This window comes from Zingiber officinale, chromosome 2A (genome assembly GCF_018446385.1).
Source record: "Zingiber officinale cultivar Zhangliang chromosome 2A, Zo_v1.1, whole genome shotgun sequence".
Taxonomy (NCBI): domain Eukaryota; kingdom Viridiplantae; phylum Streptophyta; class Magnoliopsida; order Zingiberales; family Zingiberaceae; genus Zingiber; species Zingiber officinale.
Genome location: NC_055988.1, coordinates 128211957 through 128237878, shown reverse-complemented (window position 1 = coordinate 128237878; position 25922 = coordinate 128211957). Strand labels below are relative to the sequence as shown.

Here is a 25922-nt window from a genome sequence, read left to right as displayed (position 1 = left end):
ACGAGCCTCCACCTTCACCATGTCAATGTAACACCTGCGAGAGATCAATTGCTCACCTCTAACTTCCCCGACCTGATATCCAACAGGAAATTTGATCTTTTGATGAAAAGTGGAGAATGGCGCCCAGAACTCGTGCAGTGTCGATCTCCCTAAGATAACGTTGTATGAAGATGATGAATCCAACATTATGAAGGTGCTCCTCCGTGTCCACACCAAAGGCTCGCTACCCAAAGATATGGCTAGCTTGATCTGGCCCATGGGTCATACTTCATTGTCGGTGAAACCATACAATGAAGTAGTCACAGGCTGGAGTTCACTGCATTGATTTGCATGCCCTTGAATACACTCTTGAACAACACGTTGACAGAGCTTCCGGTGTCAACGAAAACTCTGGCCACGCGACTATTGGTGATGACGTCTTGATTATTAGGGCATCATCGTGAGGAAGCTCCAACCCTTCCAAGTCTTGTGGGCCAATGATAATGGCAGGCCCTGCAGCTTGCTCCCGATTGCATCCTACAGTGTATATCTAGGTGTCGCTCGTGAGACTTCTGAGCCCTAGCAGAGTCTCCATCTGTGGGCCCTCCTAAGATCATACCGATCTCGCGGATGGTCACGTTCCCTCTGTTCTCCTCTTCCTAGGCTTCCCTTGGCTCTTGGTTGCGGCCAGACTGCTGATTTCCTTATCCTTCATTGTCGGCCAGGGGTCTACCAGACTGACCTGCCACTGGTTGTTGGCTTGCTAGTATCCTCTGCTGAATCCTGGGCACAATCTCAGGTGGAGGCAGGCCCAGCTCAGTTGCGCACCGAGAGTCTCAGGCGAACTGGAATCAATCATTTGTGGCATGGGTGTGAGACCTATGGTAGGTGCAATAACGCGACCCCTACTGCCCAGGCCTTGGGCCTTGAACCGTGGCCACACGTTGGGCCGACCTAGGATCCTGACCGGGAGGGAAGGGTGGTTGGACATCCCAGGCACGTGGAAGAGGTTGAGCTGGTGGTTGGAGTGGCCTCTTCTCTGGTTTGTTGGCGGGAGTAGGCGCTTTGTCCACCTTCCGGCAAGCTGCCTGAGCCTCTTCTACCTTGATGTAGCTAGCGGCCTTCCCGAGCATCTCATCGAAGTTCTTCACGGGATCTCGGATGAGATCTCGGAAGAACTCGCCCTCTACTAGTCCATGAGGGAATGCGCTCATCAATATTTCTGAGGTAGCGGATGGGACATCCTGGGCCACCTGGTTGAAGCGCTTGATATAGTTCCTCAAGGGCTCGGCCGACCCTTGCTTGAGGGTGAAGAGACAGTGGTCTATCTTCTGATACTTTCTGCTGCTGGCGATTTGGCGTAGGAAGACAGTTTTGAAATCATAGAAGCAGGTGATGGATCTGTTCGGTAATCCATCGAACCATTTCTGTACCAAGCCAGGTAGAGTATTCAAGAACACTCGACATTTAATAGTGTCGTTGTATTGATGCAATAGCACAGCGTTCCGGAACTTGCGGAGATGATCCTCCGGATCCTTGCTACCATCGTACTCTCCAATGGCCGGGGGCTTGTATCCCTTCGGTAGCTTCTCCTCGAGTACCCTTAGAGAGAAGGGCACTTGCTCATCAGGTTCCCCTCGGGGCTCCTCCCTGAGGACTATAGCTTTTCCCTTCTTTGAGTCCCTGGGCGTGGAGCTTTCCGCCATAGAAGTCTGCGGTTGCTCTTTCTTGTTATAGCAGTCTGGGCCCTTATGATAGTAATCCGGGACTGGTTCCCGATAGAAGGCCGGGAGGAATTCCTCTGGCTGCCTCTTAGACCCTCTATCCATAACATGAGTCGGGTCCTTGAAAACGGTAGACATTTTGTATGGTCGCGAAGCAGTGGTCTGTTTTTTGAAAGCCGCTCGTCTCTTAGCTTCCTTGAACAGTTTGTACTCCCCTGTCGTCATGGTTATGTTGATTCGCCCGGTGTCCTCCATCTTCACGATCTAGAACAGGTGAAGAAAGTTCCCACAGACGGCGCCAAATTGATCATGTCCGAAATCCGAGTTAGATGAAGGTCGGATGAGCTGTTGCTAGCATTGAAAGGGGGGGAGGGAGGGGGGCTAAGATACCCTTCTCGTATGCGCGTACAAGGATGGACTCCCACGTGGTGCTGACAGACGACGATGATTGAGTCGGTAGTACCTGAGCTCTGCACACACTCAGACAAGCACACGGACGTTAGAGGCCAGAAACCAAGGAAAAAGTCCCCGGAGCAGGTCCTCCAACGCTCAAGTCAAGTACTTTTTCCTTAGAAGAACAGTGTACAAAGAATAAAGAAAGTGGAAGACAAGTGCGAATGTACGAAAGAGCGTACCTGCGCAAAAGAGAGGATCTCCCTTTTTATATGACAGTGCGTATCTCTAGAGGTTGACCGATGTCAGAGAATGTCGGGTGTCAGACCCTATTGAGTGATGGAAGACACGTGGCATCCTCCTGTAGACTGAAGGAAGCTTTCATTTGTAGATGACCGCAGCCCGTTGGAATATTCTCTGGCATGCAGCAGTTATTCTTTGACAGGCGGTTACGATTCCCTGACCCTGTTGTCATGTAGCGTCTTCTGTCCCGACTGGATATAAATAGGGCAGCTCAGGATGATCAGTTAGGTATATCATCTGGCCTAAACTGTGTGTGTGTGTGGGGGGGGGAGCTGTGGAGAGATTGTCCAAGAGCCGACCGGGAGTTGACTGTCCAGGAGTTAGCTTACTGAGAGAACTAGGCCTAAATACAACTAGGCTATGAGGGTCTAACCAATCAGATCCAAGTCAGGTATCACTCCGACTGCCTGTCAAGTCTTAGACCAAGGTGTCTCAGATCTGGAGTCTTGGTCTATAAGAACCCGATCAGGAATCATGTTGCTGACATCGTCATCCGGTCTTACTTTCTCTTTCCATATCTGTTGACTGTCATATTTCCTTGACTTTTGACTATCACGTCTTTTTTATTTTTTACTACTCGACTTCATCGAACCTATTATTATACATCAGATCATTCAGTATACATGAATATGATCAAGTGCAAACGGTTCTTGATTCAAGATTGTTTTTTCGGTTATAATCAGGACGGATCTTAAATAGGACTGTTCAATTGTATTTCTTTAACGGTACAATTAAAGCTCATTCTATCCTCACCCAAAGTTCAGCCCATTTTTAATTTCTATATTGTTTATTTTACAACCTCGGTGAATTTTGTTTTAGATTTTCTTTGAACTTGAAATTGAATTTAGTGTTGACTTAATTTGGTTAAGATGTGCCTAGAAATAGAATTCTTGGAGAGTGACATCACATGTGCTACGGCCTACCTGCACACGTACAGGCGGATAACCTAAATCTGCAAGAGGCAGCGATATGTGGACGTGATTCAAGGCCTAAAGCGTGGATGACACGCTTGCGGTAGGTAGTGTGATAGTGATGCAGCGAACAACCGTGCCGCTATCAGACATGTAAATCATGGACCACGTTTTGGCACCATTTGCTCCAGGTAACGGTGTAGCGGTTAGATCGTGGTTAATCAAACATCCAACAGTTGAATCTGAGCTATATAACATCGTAGAGATTTTTTTTTCCTAGTGGAATGACAATTCTAAGAACGATATAATCTTTTGGATGAGCTTTCATTAGGACATCTACGGTGGGAGGTTTATAGTATACAATTTATACTATAAATCTCTTAATCTAAATCCCTCCTCCACTACATAGGTGGAGTTTATAGTTTTTTTAAAATCTTGTGACCAGGTTTATAAAAAAATAGTAGAGAGAGGATAGAGAGAGAATTTTAAAAGAAGTGGAGTTTTTAAAAGAGAGAGGTTTTATGATAATAGAGAGTGATTTTTTAAAAAAGTAAGGGAGCGTTTGGTTTGCGTTTTCCACACTATTTTCTATTTTCATTTTCTGAGAAAATGGAAAACGCGTTTGGTTTGCGTTTTCCACGTTTATTTTTAAGAAAATGAGAGAGCGCTTTCTAAGAAAACGAAAAACGCGGAAAAGTCATTTTGTAAAAAACGAAAAACACGCGTTTTTCAGAAAATGAAAATGAGACAAACCAAACGCACCCTAAAGTTTTTAACTTTTGATGTGATAATGATATGACAGAACATAAATCTCTTTAAGAGGTTTATGACTACGGATACCCTTAACGCTACTTGATTTTTCCTGATGACTAGTGGAAATTTTTTGTGAAACTGGACCGATCATTTTCAGTATTTATCGATTCGAAGAACTAAATACATAGATTAAAAATAATAATAAAAAAATAATAATAATTCATATTCCATTGCCCCTATTGATTGCTTTTAGGGCTGTAAATAAGCTGAGCTGAGCCGAGTTTTGGGGTGTTCAAGCTTGTTTGATAAGGTAACCAAGCCGAGTCGAGTCGAGCTTAAAATGAACCAAGCTTTTGAAATGAGTGTTCAAGCTTGACTTGGTTTATTTTTTATGAGCTTGAGCTTTTTTGAAACTTAGCTTGAACTTGGTTTATTTAGATGTTATCAAACTCTCAATTCAAGCTTGGCTTAACCTTGGTTCGAGCTTGATTTATTTAGATGTTACCAAGTTCTCAATTCAAATTTGTTTGATTATTTGAAACTTTTAATTGTTTGATTGGTTATTGAGTTTGATAATTTAAATTTATTTATTTATTTTATTTTATTTTATTATTTATTTAACATATTGAAAAGAATTTTATTAATGAATATGATTCATAAAAATTGTTCATGAATATTATTTACGAACATCATACTTAATTCATTTACAGCCCTAATTGCTTTGCTCATCATGCTTACGCTAATGCAATGATTCAAGTTTTTTTAAAAAAATCTAGATATTCCGTTCTTCAAATCAATTAATCCTAAACATAATCAATCTAATCCTATAAAAACTTTCTACCGACCATTAAAATAAATTTAAAAAACATAGATAAATACTAGCGGATGATTTGGTATCACGAGTTGTACAAACACCACAGACGTATGTTATACTTTGAGAAAGATTCAACCCCTTTTTACAGGAGATCATCCGTGTGATCAGCCATGTTATCTCTTGCCAAAGAGGACCACAGAGTGAGACCTGATTCTCAAGTACTTCTTTCTTAATAAGCCTCAGCCCCTCAGTCCCCCCATCTTAAAGCTGCATTGCTGCACCTTTTTGCTGAACACAAATAGAACTAGCAAAGGCTACGATTGTAGTTTCATTTTGTCAACAAAACACATGCGAACACACACCAAAGAAACAGAGGGGTTTGTTTTAAACAGCATCTTATAACGACTATGGCCTTCCTTCTATCTCAGATATTTGACATAAGTATGGCTACTCTATGATAGGAATCCGCATCCTATCTCCCCATCTCGTAGGGACATAGAGAAAAGGATAAAAGAAGGGATGAGATGATCACGAGAGAATCAGCCTCCAATAATTGAATCATCTTTCAAAAGTATAGTCCTACAATACTATCAAATCAATAATAAATTATTAATAAGTCAAATAACCCATTCTAATATTTTCAAGTCCTCGAATTAATAATAAATCTAATAATTTTTTCTAAAGGATAATATTTTAAAAGAGTTATTTGAATTTGTCTATTTGGAATCGTATCACCCCACAGATGTGTCTCTTCATCAGCTTGACACTGCTGGCATCACAAATAGATTTGGATCTTCAAGCTGTCACCTCATTTTACAAGATCTTTTGTGTGGTTTTCTTGACTCAATTTTTCTCATGTTCCTTTCTATATTTTCCTCATTTTTTTTCTCGTCACAGGAGCTTTCTTTTGTTTCTCTTGTATGAATTACAGGAACTTGGTGGATCCTGTTACTCACAAAACTCACGGGTGCAGCACTCCATCCTTACGTCACACCTTTCCATAATCCATAGTTGATTAATATGTTCATCTGAACTGCACCTGCAAATACGAGATCGATATCAAGACTAATATGTTTTATGTGAGATAAGTAGAAACTTTTAAGTCATGAAACAAAAAATTACGTTTCAAAGATAGTTTTGCTCAACAATTGATAAAAGAAATAACCTCAGAGCTGTTCCAATTCTGAATTTTGAAAATCTGCCAAAATACAAGGAAAATCAGTCACACGAGTGACAGTGAATAAATATCACCGTGAGATTGTATCCTTGAAGAATATGCAACTTTAGAATGTGAGTTCCAAGAACAAGATACATCCAGCCCATAGAGTTCGACAAGAAAGAAAAAGACTTGCATTGCAAACTTAATTACTCAACAGCATCTGTTCACAGAACATTGACGTAAATGGCAACCCATTGCTATCTATTTTAAACAAACTAATCTGCAAACAAGTAAATAAGAAATTGAATAAAACTAAGAAGAGCTAAATTCAAAACTTCTGAAGTAAATTTTGATGTCAGATGAAATAAACCAGCATCTGATTCTGATGCCTGAGTGATGTAATGATCATTCTTTGTTGACATGGATGCTTACTTTCAATCTGACTTGGTGTACTCAAGGTGGCAAAAGGCGAATACGCTCGGCCCCAGCACCCCTGCCAACCCGTCCTAGGGCTAACACGGAGGAGGTAAATCATGGGCGGTTACTAACCTTTGGAATAGTGACTAGCACATAAGGGAGGTATTTACCTCGCTTTGCTGAGATTCGAATCCCATACCTCATGGTAGCAACACCTCATGCCCACTAGACCATCCCGAGGGGACTGACTTGGTGTACTCAAGAAGCATATGTGGAGATCTATAGATCTTTACTAAGGTCCAATAAAGGACCTCCTCCACTTATAATTCGTCATCTGCTCGAGCAGCGTATCTGTTCCCGCATATTGCTATCAGTCTGCACCCAAAGATGTGAATTGCTTTTGTGATATAATAATAATATCTTGTCGGACTTTATGTTCATGTTTGTTTATTTTCCAATCTTTTTCTTCATATTGAACAGTTGGTTCATTCACAACACTCAGCTTGTTGTCTAAAATAATTGCTTGAATGTGGTCTTTGTCGGCAATCAAAGGGCCATGGACTCAAGTCGGATCAATCCAAATTGAGCTTAAAGCTAAGGCTAAAAGAGGAGAATTAATCTAGAGTGATATAGACAATTCATCTAAGATCCGCAGGAATCTGGATCATCCATCACGATCTGGTTCATCTAAGTCAAAGAGAGAGTAGATCATCACTCTTGATCTAGATTTGATCCAAGGGCTCAGATCTAGATTGACTCCCACCATTAGATCAGATCTAGAATACCTCAGTCGTTGATGGAGATCTGATCCGATTCAAATGGGAAGCTACAATAACTGAAAAGATCACCAACAGAAGGGAGCACGCGACAACAGAGAAGAGGAGAGAGCTCTATCGCCACCGGAGCTTCGCCTTCATCCACCGAGGTCAAGGGATTTTCCTTGTCCATCCTCATCTCCACCTTCATCAGAAGCTCCAACTGTTATCATCTCCATCGCCCACACTTCTATCCATCTCTGCCAACCTGTCCACACTGCAAGCCACCTCCACCGGATCCACCGGAGGTTAAGGGGATTCCCTTCTTTATTGGAGTTGACGAGTTCTTTCTTACCTCATCTGCAATCCCACCTCATCCATCTCAATCCTGATCAGCAATAACGGAGAAAATGGGTGTGCCAAAACAGGAGATCATCTTTCACCTTCATCGCCAATCACGAGAGTTCCACCCACCATCGGGATTAAGGGGATTTCCTTTCCTAACCACTTCATTCAAGATTCAGCGATCCGTCTTCCATTCCATCTCGCGATGCCATCATCCGAGGGCCTACTTCATCCATCTCCATTGGTGATCCACAGCGTAAGCCCCATTGAAAGGGGAATTCCCTTCTTCAGGTCATGTTCGCTCAATTCCAACGATGTTAACGAATTTTCCTTCCTCAACGGTTCATTGTCCATCTTCATCCAAGATCTAACTTCCTTCATGCTAACCAACTCCATTCTCTTCTTCCAGCCATCTTCATCCTCCAGCCGCAACCCACATCAGATTTGGACAGCACCATTGAGTTGTAAGCATAATTCTGATCCAGAGATTCTTCATTTGTTTAAGTGTAGGTCCGATTTCCTCTGATACGGTAATGTTCCCCTTCGAGCAGTGACGAAAAGAAAATGAGGTTGCCTGACTCAGTTGTGCTCTATTCAAAGTTCGGACGAGACGGAATTGTATTTCTAGTGTCCGACACAGTCATCCCATGGCCCTTGGCATGTGTTATGCTATATCTTTTGATGAACTCTAGATTTGGTCTTTTAACTTTGTCTTTTATTTATTTTAAATTTTTAGGATTATTTTCCTTTTCTAAAAATTAATTTAGATTTTATCTCCTTTTTTTAGGATGAGTTTTCTTTTACTTTTTCTTTTGTATGCGACTTTTTCTTATTTCTTAGGTTATTTAAACAAGGGTTATGACTCTTGTAAAAACATATTGTTGATGCAGCGGGGCCGGCAAAAGGGGAGGGGTGAATTGCCTGCAAAAAGAAAATACCCTCCTCGTTCTTTCAACTCTAAAACAGCAACAATAATAAAATGAAATAACAGAAAAGAAGAGACAAAAAATTTAACTTGGTTACAACTTAGATGGTTGTTAATCCAAGACAGTTGAAAAGCTCCACCAGAAATGTCTCCTTCACTGTAGGCGGAGAAGCCTTTTACACACTAAGAAAACTCTAAGAGTTGCTAGGAATTGAATACTGAGTTGAATAAATAATTCCAAGCTCCAGGGACCTTTATATAGCTCCTGAAAATCCTATCTCGAGTCTTGAGGGCGCCTCCAAAGGAGTTGAGGGCACCTCCAAGGGGATGAGCGGATAAAACTTTATCCGCTCGTCAACGGCCAAGTTGGCCAGGTCGAGGGCACCCTCAAAGGCATTGAGGGAGCCTCCAAGGCTGTTGGGGGCGCCCTCAATGCCATTGAGGGCGCCTTCAACATGTTGAAGTCGGAGGCGCCTCCAACGACTGTTGAGGGCGCCTCCAACTGTTTTTCCAGCACTTCTTCCTTTCCTTTTCAGCTTCCAAAGTTCTGTTTGACTGGGTGATTCCGGCCAACCGAAATAGGGCTCACCCGAACCCAATTTCTGACCTTCTCCTCGAGCAGGCTTCCGCCCCGGCTTCTCGTCCCTCGAACTTCGCGCATGTTCTTCTCGTCCACCGATGTACTCTTCTGCAGCTCTTTCGCCCTTCGGATGCACCGAGCCCATCGGCTCCCTTCCCGTGCCGTCCTTCTCGTTAGTTGCATCTTTCGCTCGACTTCCTGGGCTCCTAAGCTTCTGCACACTTAAACACAGGGATCAAAACCAAACAGGACCTAACCTAAGTTGGTTGATCACATCAAAACAACCACGGGGACCAACACATATTGAGTTTGATTTTAATTTGAATAAAAATTTATTTTCGTTTAAACCTAGAGACAGCTCCTCTTCATTGGCAAATCCCCCCTTCCTACGCTTTCTCTGCAACCTCTATTCAAACGTCGCACTAGGAAATTCCGTCAGTTGGTATTAGATCCTTAGATCCCATGAATGGTCGTCGTGATCGTGATCAAGGTCATGATATACAGGTTCTGACCGAGGAAACCTCGCACCGTGATCATAGCCCTAGAGATGAGATACTTGAAAATTTACAGAAATAAGTCACAGATTATCCCAGCATCTAGCGACGCAAGATCTTGAAAGGTAGATCCGCTACCTTAGCGGCCCCCCTAGTGCCGGCCCCACGGATATGGAGGGAGGTTCATGCAGGTACACAGGCCATAGGCGCATGGCGGGGTAAACCCCAGGTCGTCAGTTCCTGAGAATCGACCCCTGACCGTTACGCCAGAGATACCATGCGCCCACCGTCTGCGCTACGCCCTGGGGGCACGACGCAAGATCTTGAAGATCATGAGGTACGTGGTCGAAGTCGTGACAGACAAGTTCTGGCCGAGATACCATGCGCCCACCGTCTGCGCTACGCCCTGGGAGCACGACGCAAAATCTTGAAGATCATGAGGTACGTGGTCGAAGTCGTGACAGACAAGTTCTGGCCGAGAAAGTCTCACACTGTGATCATAGTACTCAAGACCTTAAAGGCCATAAGTTTTTTTATTTTAATTTGGATAAAACTTATCTTGAGAAAGATCTAGAAGATAAGATTAAAATAGTCGGTCACCTAATTTATGATGAAGACGAGACTGAGTCAACTAACGAGCCAGTATATGGCGAGGTACTTTATGGAATGGTTTAAAGTGTCGTGCCGAGAAGGTCGAAACGGACAAAACATCTCGTTCCGCTCGTCGACCGGCACCGGTATGACCTTGGCACTAGACCCACGATAGCTTTAACGTGTTGCACCCCATGGCCGCAGTGAAGGGGTCGCTTGGCCCCACAACAGCAGTGGAGGGGTCGCATAACCGTTCTGATGCTGCCACGGAGGCGTTATGTGACTCTGCGACCGCTGCAGAGAGACCGCACGACCACCACGATCGTACTGGAGGAGTCACGTGATCCCCACAACCATGGTTGAGGGGTCGCGCAACCTCGCAGCAGCGCCGAAGTCGCGGGAGCTCACGAGTGGTGTCGGATTTCAGATTTTTTTAATTAAATTTAGGTTAATTATTTTAATCAACTCCTAGCTATGATGGAGATAATCTAAAGTGACTTTATTAAACACTAATAAAACTATCTAATTAATTTTATATTTCATTTATTTTAATTTAAAAATTATAATAAAATGTTTATTTATTTATTTATCTATTTTCATATATTTTCCTATTTTAAAGATTATTTTTTATATTGTCTATTTTGTTTATTTTTTAAATATTTATGTTAAATATTTTATTTTTTAATTAATATATTTTATACTTAAAAAATACCGAAATTATATCGGCATGACACGATACAGTACCGAAACTGTATCGTTTCGGTTCAGGATCGAAAACTCGACACGGGTCGAAATTTTAAACATTGCTTTATAGTGATGATTGTGAGATTTTGGTCATTCTTGAGATTCATGCAGTGCATGTTCCATTAGAGCCGCCCATAAATTTGACCGAGGTAATGTTAGAGGATCTTCTTCCCGTTTTACCACTTACAAGATGACTTTTGATTTACCATCACTCGAAAACTTTTGATCTTGAAGACACTAGCTTGAACTTGAGAATGAGTTCTTTTCAACCCCGAGCATTTGATGCAGGAGCATCTAGTAGCATGACCAATTATTTCCTTCGATACGGTTATGCTCCCCTTCGAGTTGTCATGAAAAGAAAATGAGGCTACCAGCCTCCCTTTTGGGTATTAGAGAAGGATGCGAGATTACCGACAAGGAAGATGACCAGTCCGTGGTCTCTTAACTTGATTGCGCTCTATTCAAAGTCTGGACAAGATAGAATTGTCTTTCTAGTGGCCGACACGGTCATCCCATGACCCTAGCATGAGCATGTTATGCTATGTTTTTTTGATGAACTCTAGATTTGGTCTTTTAACTTCTTTTTTTATTTATTTTAAATTTTTAGGATTATTTTTATTTTCTAAAAATTAGTTTAGATTTTATCTCCTTTTTTAGGATAAGTTTCCTTTTATTTTTCTTTTATCTGTTGTAACTTTTTCTTATTTCTTAGGTTATTTAAACAAGGCTTAGTGCTCTTGTAAAAACATGTTGAGTTTGATTTTAATTTGAATAAAAAAATTATTTCCATTTAAATCTAGAGGCAACTCCTCTTCGTTGGCGAATCCTCCCTCTTCCTACACTTTGTCTGCAACCTCTATTCAAACGTCGCACTTGGAGATTTCTTCCCCTGCGTCAATTATTCGTGTGATTGAATTGTTGGAAAAATGTTGATTTAATTCCTTATGCATTTGATCTTTGGTAGTTTTGTTAATTTGCATTTGTTCCAAATTGTTCATGCTTGATTTCATTTAGTTTAGTAGGTTAGTTTAGATGACTTGTTTTTGTGATTTCATGAGTTGGTTTGCATTCTTAGTTGATTTGTTTTGACTTCCTATCAATTGGATGTTCTTTAGTTCCTTGCTTTATATTTTTATGAATCGCTTCCTGATCATAGTTTAGTTTACGCACTCTCTATTAGTTGTATTGTTCTTTCATGAATTGTGTTGTGATGTAGATTAGCGAGTTTTCAGTTTCATTAGCTGCATTACTTCATGTTTCCATTATTTCCTTCATGTTCATAGTTTAGTGAATTTATATTTATGCCGGTTGCATTTAAATTCCCGTCTTTATTCTTAGCTAAATTGATCTTAAGATTAGAATTCACCCATTACATTCCTTGTAAGAGACAATATAGGTAATTTCCTATACTATATTAGTGTAGTGGGGTTTTGGTATTATTGTTTGTAAACGTGTCACGACAAAATGTTCTCTCAAATTGCTAATATAGTCGGGATCGTAGAGGTGTTTGAAAACAAATGGTGATAATAAATTTCAACGTTGTTTTTGGGCTTTTGGTGCATGTGAAAGAGTTTTTTGAACATATATTTGTAAACTAATTGGCATTGATGCAACACACCTGAGTGGCAAGTATCCTAGTGTTTTATTGATGGCCACAAAACTAGATGACCATAATAGTAGATGGTAATGGAAAACTTATTCGGAATTGCTGAGGTTGAGTGTGGCCTAACTTGGGAGTGATTTCTAAATCATCTAAAGATATTTCTTACAGTTAATCCATCAAATATAACAATTATATCTAATAGACATCGTAGAATATTATCTGCAATGACTAAAGTTTATCCTATTACTAACCATGGATTATATTGCTATCACTTGTCTTGTAATATGATTACAGATACTCGTGATAGACATGCATTATGATTGTTTTGAGCTGTAACTAGAGCAAATATAATTTTACAATATGATCGAGTCATGCAGACTATGTCAGAGAGATATGCAAATGTTTATAGATGGATGCGAAATATAGAGCCTACAAAATGGGCAATACACATTTACCTAATAGAAGATACTCAATGTTGACCACGAATTATTCTTGAAACATGAATGCATTGTTCAAGGGCACTCGAGAACTCTGAATTACAAGACTAATAAACAACACAAAGGAAGGTTGCACAATGATTTTATAATCGTTGGAGGAAGTATTTGATTCTGTAGGAGTATTGGCGCCATTAGCTATGAAGGAAATGGACACTCTATGATAAAAAAATTGGGCCCTATGCAATATTTCCACATTTCATAATAGAAATGAAAGTACAAACTTCAACATCCTTCTATATAGTTGATATGGAGTTGTAAATGTAATTGCAATGAATTCCAGATTTTAAGGTTTCCTTGCTCACACTCTACTGCAATGTGTTCATTTAGAAATATGGATCCATATTTCTCATTTGAAACTTTGAAAAGTACTTACATGGATCGTATTTATCTTTGTAGAAGTAAACAATTTTGGCCAATAAGTGGACACGATTATATTATTTTATCACCTCATAACCTTGTGCAATCTTGAAGAAGGAAGATGGAAGAAGGCGAGGATCGAGTCCAAGTACACGAGAAAGGTAAAAAAAAGTATAGTAGGTGCAAACAATTAGGTCACAATAGAAGATTATATAGAATAACTCTAGCATGTTAATACATGTATTAATGTGTTCTTTTGTGATAGTACTCACCTTGAGTAAGTACTTTTCCAAGTTTCAAATGAGAAATGCTGGTAATACTGATATGGATTCATGTTCCTGAATGGCCACACTACAACAGCGTGTGAGCAAGGAAGCTCTTAAATCTGGAATTCACCGCAATCACATTTACAACTCTCTATATCAACTATATAGGAGGATGTTGTAATTTGTACTTCCATTTCTGTTTTGCTATATAGAAATATTGTATAGGACCTCGTTTTTTAATTTCCTAGCGTCAATCTCCCTCATAACTAATAGCGTCAATACTCCTATACAATCAGGCATTTCCTCCCAACGATTATAAAACCTTCCTTCGTATGTTGTTTATTAGTCTTGTAATTTAGAATTCTCGACTCTCCTTGAACAATGTATTCATGCTTTCAGAACAATTAGTGATCAACGTTAAATATCTTCTACTAGGGAAATGTGCATTGACGGCAAGTTATATATAGTCATCTATAAGCATCTGCATGTCTCTTGGGCATAGTCTACATGACTCGATCATATTGTAAAATTATATTTGCTCTAGTTGTAACCCAAAATAATCATAATGCAAGTTTATCATGAGTATTTATAATTGTATTACAAGACATGTGATAGCAACGTAATCCATAGAAAGCAATAGGATAAACTTTACTCATTGTATATAATATCCATGATGTCTATCAAATATAATTGTTATAGTTGATGGATTTAGATGATTTAGAAATCACTCCCAAGCTGGGTCACACTCAACCTCAGCAACTGCAAAGCCAACTGAATAAGATTTTCATTATCTACTATTGTGGTCATTAATGAAACATCAGGATACTTATCACTTACATTGTATCAATTCCAATTAGTTTAAAAAATATGTTCGAAAAATTCTTCCACATGCACCAAAAGCCCAAAAACAACGTTGAAATGTATTATTACCATTTGTTCTCAATGCAATGTATATATCTAAGTCTATATTTTAGCTCACGTAAAATCAGAGAATGGATAAACACGAATCTGGCCCGCACATCAAAAGCTTTATTCACTCAGCCTCCATCAATTCCTTCTATAGTAGAAGATAATATCATCAACATGATGTTAATATCACCATTTGTTTTCAATGCAACGTATGTATCCGAGTCTATATTTTAGCTCGCATAAAATCACAGAATGGAAAAGCACAAATCTGCCCAGGACATCAAAGCTTCATCCACTCAGCCTCCATCAATTCCTTCTACGGTAAAAGATAATTGCACTAGCAATTATCACTAGCAATTGCATCTTTTTGGCATTGACACTAGGAAGGGTGGCATACTGTCATATCATTAATAGCAATTGCATCTTTTTGGCATTGGCACTACTAGAGTTAAAGTCAAACAACTGTCAGACCATTTTGATTAGATTAGGAACCGAGGAGCCTTGGAATAGCAGTCGAAGGTCATAAACCAAGTAAAAAATAAATTGTGTACTTGTGATTGTTTTTCTTCCATTGTGCTCTTACTCTACATCTCCAAAAGAAAAGTTCTTAAAAAAAATTTTACGCGCAAGGACTGCAGGAGGTGGGAATGGTGGCTACCAATGACCCAAAAGCATTGTCTCCATTTGGAAAATGGATTTCTAGGGTTTCAAAGAGTTAGAATCCGTCGGAAGGGATCATGAGGAAATGCTAGCTCAGAAGGAGACTTGGAGGTTGCTGAGGACACGATGGACTACTCCTGGGCTTATGCTTGCTTGATTTGTAGGGTTCTGAAGAGTTGGATTAGTCGCAAGGAATCACGTGGAAATACCAGCTGACGAGACTTGGAGGTTGCCGAGGACACATTGGATTGTAGGAGGTGGGAATGGTGGCTACCAATAACCCAAAAGCGTTGTCTCCATTTGGTACCTTATCCACTTCCTTTTTTTTAGAAAAGTTCAATTAATTCAGTCGAAGACCGAATTAATCGATATTTTATTGGTTCGGTTTCTTCGGTTTTTGTCAGAAAGTTCGATCGATTTGATTGATTCACAAAAATTTCGATTTTTGTTCAGTTGGTTCGATATTTTATTGGTTCGATTTCTTCAATTTTTGTCGGAAAATTCGATCGATTTGATTGATTCAAAAAAAATTCGATTTTTGTTCGATCGGTTCAATTTTCAACCGAATACTCACCCTTACTACTTACACAAGACCAAGTCTTGGAATATATCTTAAATTATCGTGCAAGAAAATGGCTCATTAAAATGGCTTCAGAAAATGACCTAGAGCATGCATTTACTATTCTAATTTTATCTCCTCCAAAAAAAGTACATAAGGCATACTGTCATATCATTACTACCAACTGCATCTTTTTGGCATTGACACTATGGAGATAAAGTCAAACCATTTTGATCAGATTAGGATATGAGGGGACTTAGAGTCGAAGCCTATACTTATAATTGTTTTTCTTGTGTTCTTACTCTACATCTCCAAAAGAAAAGTTCTAAAAAAAAAGATTTTACGCGCGCTATTCTCACATAAACTTGGTTGCCCGTTGACTCGGTTGTCGGGCCGGTTACTACAATTCTCACTTAAACTCAATTACTAACCTACTAGTCTAGGAAGTTCGCTAGAAATACAACGACGGAACATCTTCAAAATTCTAGACAACATAACTAATAGTTTGGCACAAAAAAATCAGATATTAGCAGAAGTCTTAAGAAATCTAGACTATCTTAAGGAAGCTCAAGAATTCTTATGACGAACTTTGCGATTAGATAGTATTCCGACAAAATAGGACATACTTGTCTTATCCAAAATTAATTGAGGAAAATAACCCCAGAAACCTAGAAGATCAATTTAGGACAATCTTACTACAACTCAAGGACAAAATTAAAGAACTTATTACTCTACATAAGATACTTGAGGAAATCAAAGTATAAATGAACAAACTTAAATTTGAAAATACTCAATATGAAGAAGCTTTAGAATATGCACAACAATATTCTAAGACTAAAGAAGATGGATATTGTAGTACTGAGTTAACTGGAAGAGGAGATCAAATTCTAGTCTAGCAAAATAATAGCCTTGTAACTTCACTTCATCATAGACCAACCCCGTTAGAAAATAGGATAGAGAAACTAGTTCAAAGATCTAACCAAACTCCTGATTGGAAAGAAGCCCTTGACATATCAACAAAGACTTAACTAAGCTATCTACTGGGAATTTTGTAACCAGACGATCTCCAAAAACTTACTCTTTCTTAACTTACACTTCAGAACAATCAAATGAACTCAGACTGAACCCTTTATTGGGCTGTCTCAAACAAACGAGAAAGACAACCAGAATCAAACACTACTTCTTAGTTAGACAATATATTATTAGCTAGAAGATCGGATGTTTCTAGTCATAGACTAGAAGAAATAATTGACATAGACAGAGATTTAATTGATTTCTCAAACGAATTAAACGGGGATCCTATGGAGTTGGGGTTTCACTGGAGTTATAGCGTTTCATAGTTTTCTAAGATTTTTGCCAAAACCGGCCTCTCTTTTTTATGGTTTTTAGGGATGCGAATGACTCTAGGCACTTAGGATGCTTTGTCAAATATGCGTCTCACTAGTGAGTCTCACCTATTAGGGAGCAATAAGAATCATATATATGATTTTCCATACTCTATCATAGATTCTTCAGGGCTTACTATGAGCCTTTAGTAGCTCTTGCTGTCGTACAAGTTTTAAGAGCGTGAAAAACTTGACGATTTCATCCTCTCCCTTAGATAGTTACCGTTCTACATGGTATATACTTAGACAATGATTGAGGATTCTTGAAAACAAACAACCACACCAGCCTTACAGGTTTTAAGCTTCCATATGATCTTTTTACAAACTAAGAAATTGCAAACTCAAAAATTACTTATAGGATAATAGGCTTCAGAGGTGCTGCTACTAGTGGGTTGATGAAGCACGCAGGCTTTTGGTAGTTTGAGTGCTTTAGAAAAGAAAAGCAATTCAACTAAGTGCTGAGTCATTTAGATAAGGAGGAATCTTTTTAGTGAGGTGCTGAGTTAGGATAAGAAAGCATCTTCTAAATGGGTGTTGAGTCATAAGATAAGAACAAAATAGTTTTCATGAGTGAGAGTTGTGCTCTCAAAAGTAGGGGTCTGAATTAAAGCTCCTCCATCATGTTGATTAAATTTACTTCTTCGATGGAGCCTACTGAGAGAAGTAGAAGTGTGGTTGTTTATCCTTGTGAGTGGCTTTATTTGTATTTACTCATTCATCATTTTTCATGAGGTAGCAGGGAGTGGAATGTTGAGTGGAGAATTTATATATGAAGGAAATAGTTCTCATATCCTTTGGCAAGTAAATTTTTTTAGTATACATTTCTCTTGTAGTATGAATTTAAATGGATCTTGGTATTCATCCCATAACTAGAAACTACTTTGAATGGATGCTCTCTCGTATTTAAGTTGGTCTTCAATAGATCTATTTGTTGACCAATCTTTATAAGGATTTGAAGGGATAGTCTTCTATTAACTCTATATATGTCAATCTTAATCACATGCCTTGCTTCAATTTTCAAATTTATCCGAGAACGGTCAAAGGAGCATAAGTTAAAAGTCATATGTAGATGAGCATAGTATTCTTCCTTGGTTTTGGAGAAAACTAGAACATCATCTATATATACACAGGTAAAAGAAGATATTCATATCCTTTGCCTTATGCTCCTTTGACAGTTCTCCTCCCAAATGAATAAATTTGAAAATTGAACAAGCAAGCATGTGATCAAGATAGACATACAAGGAGTCAATATTCAAGTTCTTACTTTTGAAGACTACCCTTTAAATCTTGATAAAGATTGGTCAACAAATAGATCTATTGAAGACCATGAAAAACATCCATTCAAGGTAGTTCTTGATTATGGAATAAATACCAAGATCCATTTAAATTCATATTGCATGAGAAACGCATACTAAAAAACTGACTGGCCAAAGGATATGAGAACTATTTTCTTCCCATATAAATTCTCCACTCAACATTCCACTCTCTGCCACCTCTATCAATAGAAAAATGATGAAGGGCTAAATAAAAATAAAGTCACCTCACAAAGACAAATAACCACACCTCTGCCTCTCTCGGTAGGTTCCATCAAAGAAGCAAATTTAATCAACATGATGGAGCTTTAATTAAGACCCCTACTTTTGAGTTCGTTCTCATCTTATGACTCAACACCCACTCAAAAGATGTTCCCTTATCCTGACTCAGCAACCCCAATGAAAAGATTCCTTCCTATCTAAATGACTCATCACTTAGTTGGATTGCATTCTTTTCTAAAGAGGGTGTGCTTCCCTTCTATATAAACTACCAGAAGCCTACGTGCCTCATCAACCCTCTAGTAGCTTCCAAGTAGCAACACCTCTGCTTGTAACCTGAAAGCTTATAATCCCTGTAAGTAATTTTCTAGTTTATAATTTCCTAGTTTGCAATTTCCTAGTTTGTAAAAAGATCATATGGAAGCTTAATCTAATCTCTAGGCAAACTCTTTTTTTTTCTAATGTCATAAGAATCCTCTGTCTAAGTATACACTCCGTAGAATGAATGAAATTGTCAAATCTTTCACGCTCTTAAAACCTGTGCCGACTAAGGTAGCAAGAGCTATTGAAAGCTTATAGTAAGACCTGAAGAAGCTGAGATAGAGTATAAAAAATCAGACATATGATCCTTGTTACTCCCTAATAGGTGAGGTTCACTTATGAGCAAATCTGACGAAGGCATCCTAAGTTCCTAGAGTCATTCACATCTCTAAAACCATCAAAAACAAAGATGGGTTTTGACAAAAATCGTGGAAGCTTAATCTAATCTCTAGGCACTCTTTTTTTTCTAATGTCTTAAGAATCCTCAGTCCTTGTCTAAGTATACACTCTGTAGAACGGATGAAATCGTAAAATCTTTCATGCTCTTAAAACCTGTGCCAGCTAAGGTAGCAAGAGCTACTGAAAGCTCATAGTAAGACCTGAAGAAGCCAAGATAGAGTATGAAAAATCAGACATATGATCCTTGTTACTCCCTAATAGGTGAGGTTCACTTATGAGAAGCAAATCTGACGAAGGCATCTTAAGTGCCTAGAGTCATTCACATCTCTAAAAGTATCAAAGACTGGTTTTGACAAAAACCGTGGAAGCTTAATCTAATCTCTAGGCAGACTCTTTTTTTTTTCTAATGTCTTAAGAATCCTCAGTCCTTGTCTAATTATACTCTCTGTAGAACGGATGAAATCATCAAATCTTTCACGCTCTTAAAACCTATGCCGACTAAGCAAGGTAGCAAGAGCTATTGAAAGCTCATAGTAAGACTGAAGAAGCTGAGATAGAGTATGAAAAAAGCTGAGATAGAGTATGAAAAATCAGACATATGATCCTTGTTACTCCCTAATAGGTGAGGTTCACTTATGAGAAGCAAATCTGACGAAGGCATCCTAAGTGCCTAGAGTCATTCACATCTCTAAAACCATCAAAAACAAAGAATGGATTTGACAAAAACCGTGGAAAACTAGTGAAACCCCATAACTCCATAGGCTACAATGAAACCCATAACTAGTAAAACCCCATAACTCCATAGGATCCTCATTTAATTCACTTAAACTTCCCTAAACCCCATAACTCAGGGGTAGCTCAGGGGTCGGTTACAGTTCCAACCCAATAAAAACTGACGGTTCGATAATTTTTTAAAATATATTTATAATACTTAAGTTGTATTAATGGTGTGGTTCAATTAACATATTCTATCCTTTTATTTAAATTAATTTTTTAATATATTTGTCTTGAATTCTTTAATGTAGAACTATTCTACCTATCTATTTAAATTAATTTTTTAACTTATTGCCTTGAAGTCTTTGATGTGTGACTATTCTATCTTTGTATTAAAGCTAATTCACAACCTATTTATCTTGAATTATTTGATGTAGGATTATTCTATATTTAACTTATTAAATTTATTAATCTTATTTAACTATCTGATTTTATTTTATTTATTTAATATTGAATTTATAAAAAAAAATAATAACTTTTTATAACAATTATTTAACTTAAATAATAATTTTTATGAAAAATAAATATAATTTATTTAACAATAAAATTATATTACAAGCTATCATTAAACATATAAAATTAATTAAAAAATATAATTTATGTGATATATATATATATATATATATATATATATATATATATATATATATATATATATATATACACACACACACGGATTCATAACTTGGTCAACATGGTGATTTCGACCATTGATTTTTAAAATAAATTTATAGTTTTTAAATATTTTTTTAAAAATAATAGTAATAATCTTGAACTGGCGTAAATCGTGAACCCTTAAAGGTCATTGGAATCGTTTAACCGGCAATTCCAAACTGACGGTTTAAAACCGTGGTCAGATCTAGTGCACCCTATCAATCAATGAAAGTGGAGAGAAGCTCAGATACGAGAGTTGGACCCAGAGTAAAGAGGCAAATCGAAGTTGACGTAAAGGACTCAAAACACTACAATGTGGCCTGACCAAAGAAGAGCTTAATCATGTCGGACTGTTTTTTTTAAATCACACTACTTACCCAAGACCAAGTCTTGGAACATATCTTAAACTTTGTCGTGCAAGAAAATGGCCCATCAAGAAGGCTACAACACTATACACCTCTCTTGCCCCTCTTTTCTATACCACCTAGGGATATGTGTATAGTTAATATGATCAAAATGGTCGGATAGTTGTTTGACTTTACCTCTAATGGTGTCAATGTCAAAAGATGCAATCATGCTAATGATGATATGACAGTATGTCCTATAACTTTTCTGGAGGAGCTAAAACCTAAATAGTAAATGATGTCCTTAAAGACTAGCATGTCTATGTCTAACCTATGCCTAAATGCATGCATGAGAAAAAGATAATAGGGTTGGATCACTACCTTATCCCTAGTCGCTAGTGGTAAGATGCATGAATGTTAAGGTTAGCGGCATGCACAGGAAGATGATAAGGGGTATGAAAAAAATCTTGATGCACGAGGACTAGGGTGATGTCAGAGAATGTCAGGCACAATTTCAGGGTAGTTTGGGAAGGGGTAGAATAGGCTGATGGATAACCTAAGGTTCTAACCATATCGATATTAAAGTAGATGTCTTGGGTGACAACCCTAGTCCTATAGTGTAGGTCATCGATGGGAGTCAGGTTGTGATAGAACTTTGCACACAAGTCAATGTTAATATAATGGTTGCAATAGACTAGTTGTGCAAGAGCATAGTAGTTGATAATCTCAACTACGTCGGGGAAGTACACATTAAAGAAACCACTATATAAGTAGCAAGTTCCCATAACTGTGTGGGTCTCAAAGGCAAAGGAGAACCTAAGCTCCTCAGTAGAAAACCTAGGATTCCTAGGGTGTGAGGGACCGGACAGACCTTAGTTAACACGATGATTTTGGCTAAGAAATGAATTCAATAAGTAAAGCTAAAATTGAAAGCGAGAGAGGGTTTTGGGATTGTTACCAAGGCATCTTGGAGGATTTAGAAGCTTGGACTTAGGGGTGTCAATTCGGGTGGGTCGGGTCGGGTTGGGTCGGGTTGAATTTTTTTTTTTTTTTTTTAAACCCAACCCGAACCCGACCCGAACCCGAGTTCAACCCAAAAGACCTAAACCCGAACCCGAACCCGACCAACCCGATCAACCCGATCAACCCGACCCATATAACCCGAAAATCCGATTCAAAACGATTTTTTTGGGCTATTTTCCCTATAATTCTTCACTTTTATCTCAATACTCCATCATTATCATACAAATATACATAAAAATATCTAAATTTTTAAAATAAAATTTGATTTAACCCCAAAAAAACCCACAAAACCCTATATTTAAGCCAACCCGGGTCAACCCGAACCCGACCCAACCCGAAAATTTTTTACTCTCCAACCCTCCAACCCGAACCCGACCCGAACCCGAAAATGCCCAACCCGAACCTGATTTTTTTCGGGTCGACTCGGGTTGGGTCGTCGGGTCGGGTTCATTTTTGACACCCCTACTTGGACTTCGGTTGAATGCATAAGAAGGAGGATGAGGAATTGTTTGCAGTAAATCAGGTACTAGTGCTTAGTCAAGCATACAAACAGTATTATATACCTTACATTGATATGATTAGAAGTTAAATTAATATTGGTTAACCATTTTCTCTCCTACATCTCTTAGTGTCAATGTCGGCCTTGAAGGCCTAGCACAGTGCTTGCGTAGTTGGTATTATTTTCAATCTCTACAAATTTCACTGCCCCACCAAAATTTTCCTCCACCCCTACCATATTGAAGTTTTATTTTTCATCGTTTGTACAAGGTTGAGCCTTGGGATTTGATGACAGAGTTGAAAAGTCAACTACAAATTGTCTTACAAGCATTCCGAATAACATTTGTATTCTCTTTCTTAGTAAGGGGTAAACATCGATTTAAACCAAACCGACAAAACCAAATTAGTTAAAACCAAACTAACCAAATTTTTATTCAACCAACCAAATCAACTAATTCTTATTATTAAAATTAAACAAACTAAATCATAAAAAATTGGTTAATTTAGTCAATAATTGAATCGACTGATTTTTTTTTTAAAATATATAAAAAAATATATTAAAACTTTTTAGTAAAAACTTACTCGATTTAATAAAAAATATAAAATCTTAATATTTTTAAATTTATTTATTCTTTAATAAAAAATAATTTAATCTATTTAATTGATTTTCAAAATTCAAAACAAAATCCAAAACTGATTTAACAGATATCTAAAAATAATAATAAACTTGCAAATAAACTAAATCAAATTTTTTGTTCAGTCAGTTCAGTTATTTCAATTGAATCAAAATTTTGGTGCCTAATGCTTATAGTTACCTGATGCTTAATCCTCATACATCCATATTGTTTCTTCTTTAGTAAAAAAAGTTCATGACATGTGGTTTTTCTATATCTAAACAATATTGGTGTCAGGCTTATGCCTCCTATAGGAGTTTAGGTCATGTCTCAATCCCGGTGTGGCTGATCATCCTTTCAAACTAGCTACTAACCAATTTGGGTTTATATGTGAGTGTTTATGACTAGGATCAATTTGCACTTAATCTAAGTTTTCTTAAATTATAAGAGGTCACCAAGGTTGGTTAGAGTATATTCTTTAGATCCAATTTCTCTATTTAATTACCCCTGTGACAACTTCTTTCTCGAACCAGAATAGTATCATATACAAATAACAACCCTTTAGTAAGAACTATAGGGAAACATAGACCAATAGAAATGACTTTTTTTTGAAAAAGATGTTGTCTTACTTAATATCACTGAATGTAATCCGCAGTTATATGACACTTATTTAGAACAATGAACAGTGTATGTTAAAAGAGACTATCAAGCCAAGAACGAAATGGACATAGAATCAGGCGAAGCCATGATTAGAGTAGGAGAAAACTACATAGGAGACATAGCCAGAGCAGTCTGGGAAGACTTTAAAACCCATTTTCTTGAAGAAGAAGCTCGTATTGCTTCACAGGTGAATAATATACTTAATTTCTGCTATACTATACATAGATTATTAATAGCCAAAGATGCAAATACTGGATTGATATTAGACAAAAAGAAGCCATGAGAGACTTAGAACAATATTCCATTCTAATCCTGCTAAGGTTTCCGAAGTGTATTCTCTGGGGTTTAAAAAGTCTATGCCTTTTGTGGTTAAGGCTTTAATCATATTTGTAACACAAATTTCAAAGTGATTATGCATATGATTCATTGTTTTTCCTAAGAAGATAATATCTAATTGAAGGTTATCCCCCTGAAATTGTCTGTACCCTTTTGCTTGGATGTGAATTTGGATGTGTTTTACAAAATCACGTATAGTCATATTAAAATTGGGGCATAAGTAGGTGATGCCTAAATTAGCTTTCATATCAACCTCAATAAGTCCTATGATGGCTTTCTCAGTATTTGAGAAGCGAGTATCATGTAAAACTAATAAAACTTTTCCTCCCAATTTGGCTCGAGTTAATCCTCTTAAGCCAAAGACAATAAGGCCAAGATGTATATAAATCAAAATGGTACTCCAAATTTGACATAAAATCAAGGTTTTGGCAAGTAAAAATGCATCCAGAATCAGTCCCCTGGATAGCTTTTTCATGCCCTGAAGGATACTTTGAATGGTTAGTAATGCCCTTTGGGTTAAAGGTAGCCCATTAAATCTTTCAAAGAAAAATGGATGACATATTCAAACTTGTTACTGCTTTCACTTGCGTATATATTAATGATATTTTGATATTTTCTCAAACAAAAGAAAAACATTATGCTCATTTACACATGATATTCAACCTCTTTGAAAAACATGATTTAATTGTCTCCAGAAGAAAAATGAAATTAGTTGCTCCTTACATTGAATTCTTAGGCAGTCTTATAGGCCAAGGTAAAATAACACCTCAATCTCATATCACCAGCAAAATTTTAGGATTTCCAGATAAAATGGAAGACATCAAAACACTTAGATCCTTTTTAGGATTATTAAATTATGCCAGACCGTATCCGAAAGATATTGGAAAAATTAGTGGTGCTTTGTATAACAATACTTCTCAAACAGGATAAAGATATTTTAACCAACAAGATATTGACTTAGTAAAACAAATTAAATTAATGGTCCAACAATTACCCCAGTTAGCCTTACCGTTAGACTACGATTACTTAGTCATTGAAACAGATGGATGTGAAACAGGATAGGGAGGAGCTTTATTCAGTAAAAGGTCTAAGTATGACCCAAAAACCTATGAACATATGTGTAGATATGCCTCATGTAAATATAAAGAAAAAGACAGACTTACTTCGTTAGATTTCGAACTCCTAGAAGTCATTTACTGTCTAGAAGCTTTTATGTTATTTATTTGTAATAAGTCGGAAATTACTATTAGGACTGACTGTGAGGCGATAGTGAAATATAGCCAGCAGACAAAAGAAGTAAGAAAAAGATTAGGCTCTAAAAGATGGATAAAATTTACAGATGTCTTTCTTAACAGAGGACTTAGGATTCAGTGGAAACATATTAAAGGCAGTGTTAATTCTTTAGCAGATACTTTATCATGTTTATTAACTTAGCTATCTCTGCAGCCATGGATCTACGAAAGAGAGTTAGAACTTATGGCTACCAAAAGACAATGAAATTTGGCAACCAAGAACTTCCTCAATTCTCTCGCAAAGGAGACACTTTTGACTTTCCTCTACGTATACAACTTGACAGCATACAACAGTGCTTAATTGATAATATTTGGAATATTCCTACTTCTCCTGGGATAGCCAGTCAAAAGA

General features: G+C 37.8%; 2 long non-coding RNA genes across 3 annotated transcripts in view; one reads left to right on the top strand and one right to left on the bottom strand.

The window, feature by feature from the left end:
* Window positions 1–5449: 5449 nt before the first annotated feature.
* Window positions 5450–25922, bottom strand: part of LOC122042290 — a 29818-nt gene continuing 9345 nt past the window's right edge. Inside the window, exon 2 of the long non-coding RNA XR_006129193.1 lies at window positions 5450–5916. This is a non-coding gene — a long non-coding RNA (uncharacterized LOC122042290). The remainder of the gene's footprint in view (window positions 5917–25922) is intronic.
* On the top strand, window positions 7302–15339 carry LOC122042292. Of its 2 annotated transcripts, none has more exons than XR_006129195.1 (3): window positions 7302–7844; window positions 7963–8017; window positions 15158–15339. It is a non-coding gene; the product is annotated as an uncharacterized LOC122042292 (long non-coding RNA). The 2 variants fall into 2 exon arrangements; XR_006129194.1 differs by lacking the exon at window positions 15158–15339 and adding an exon at window positions 8105–8447.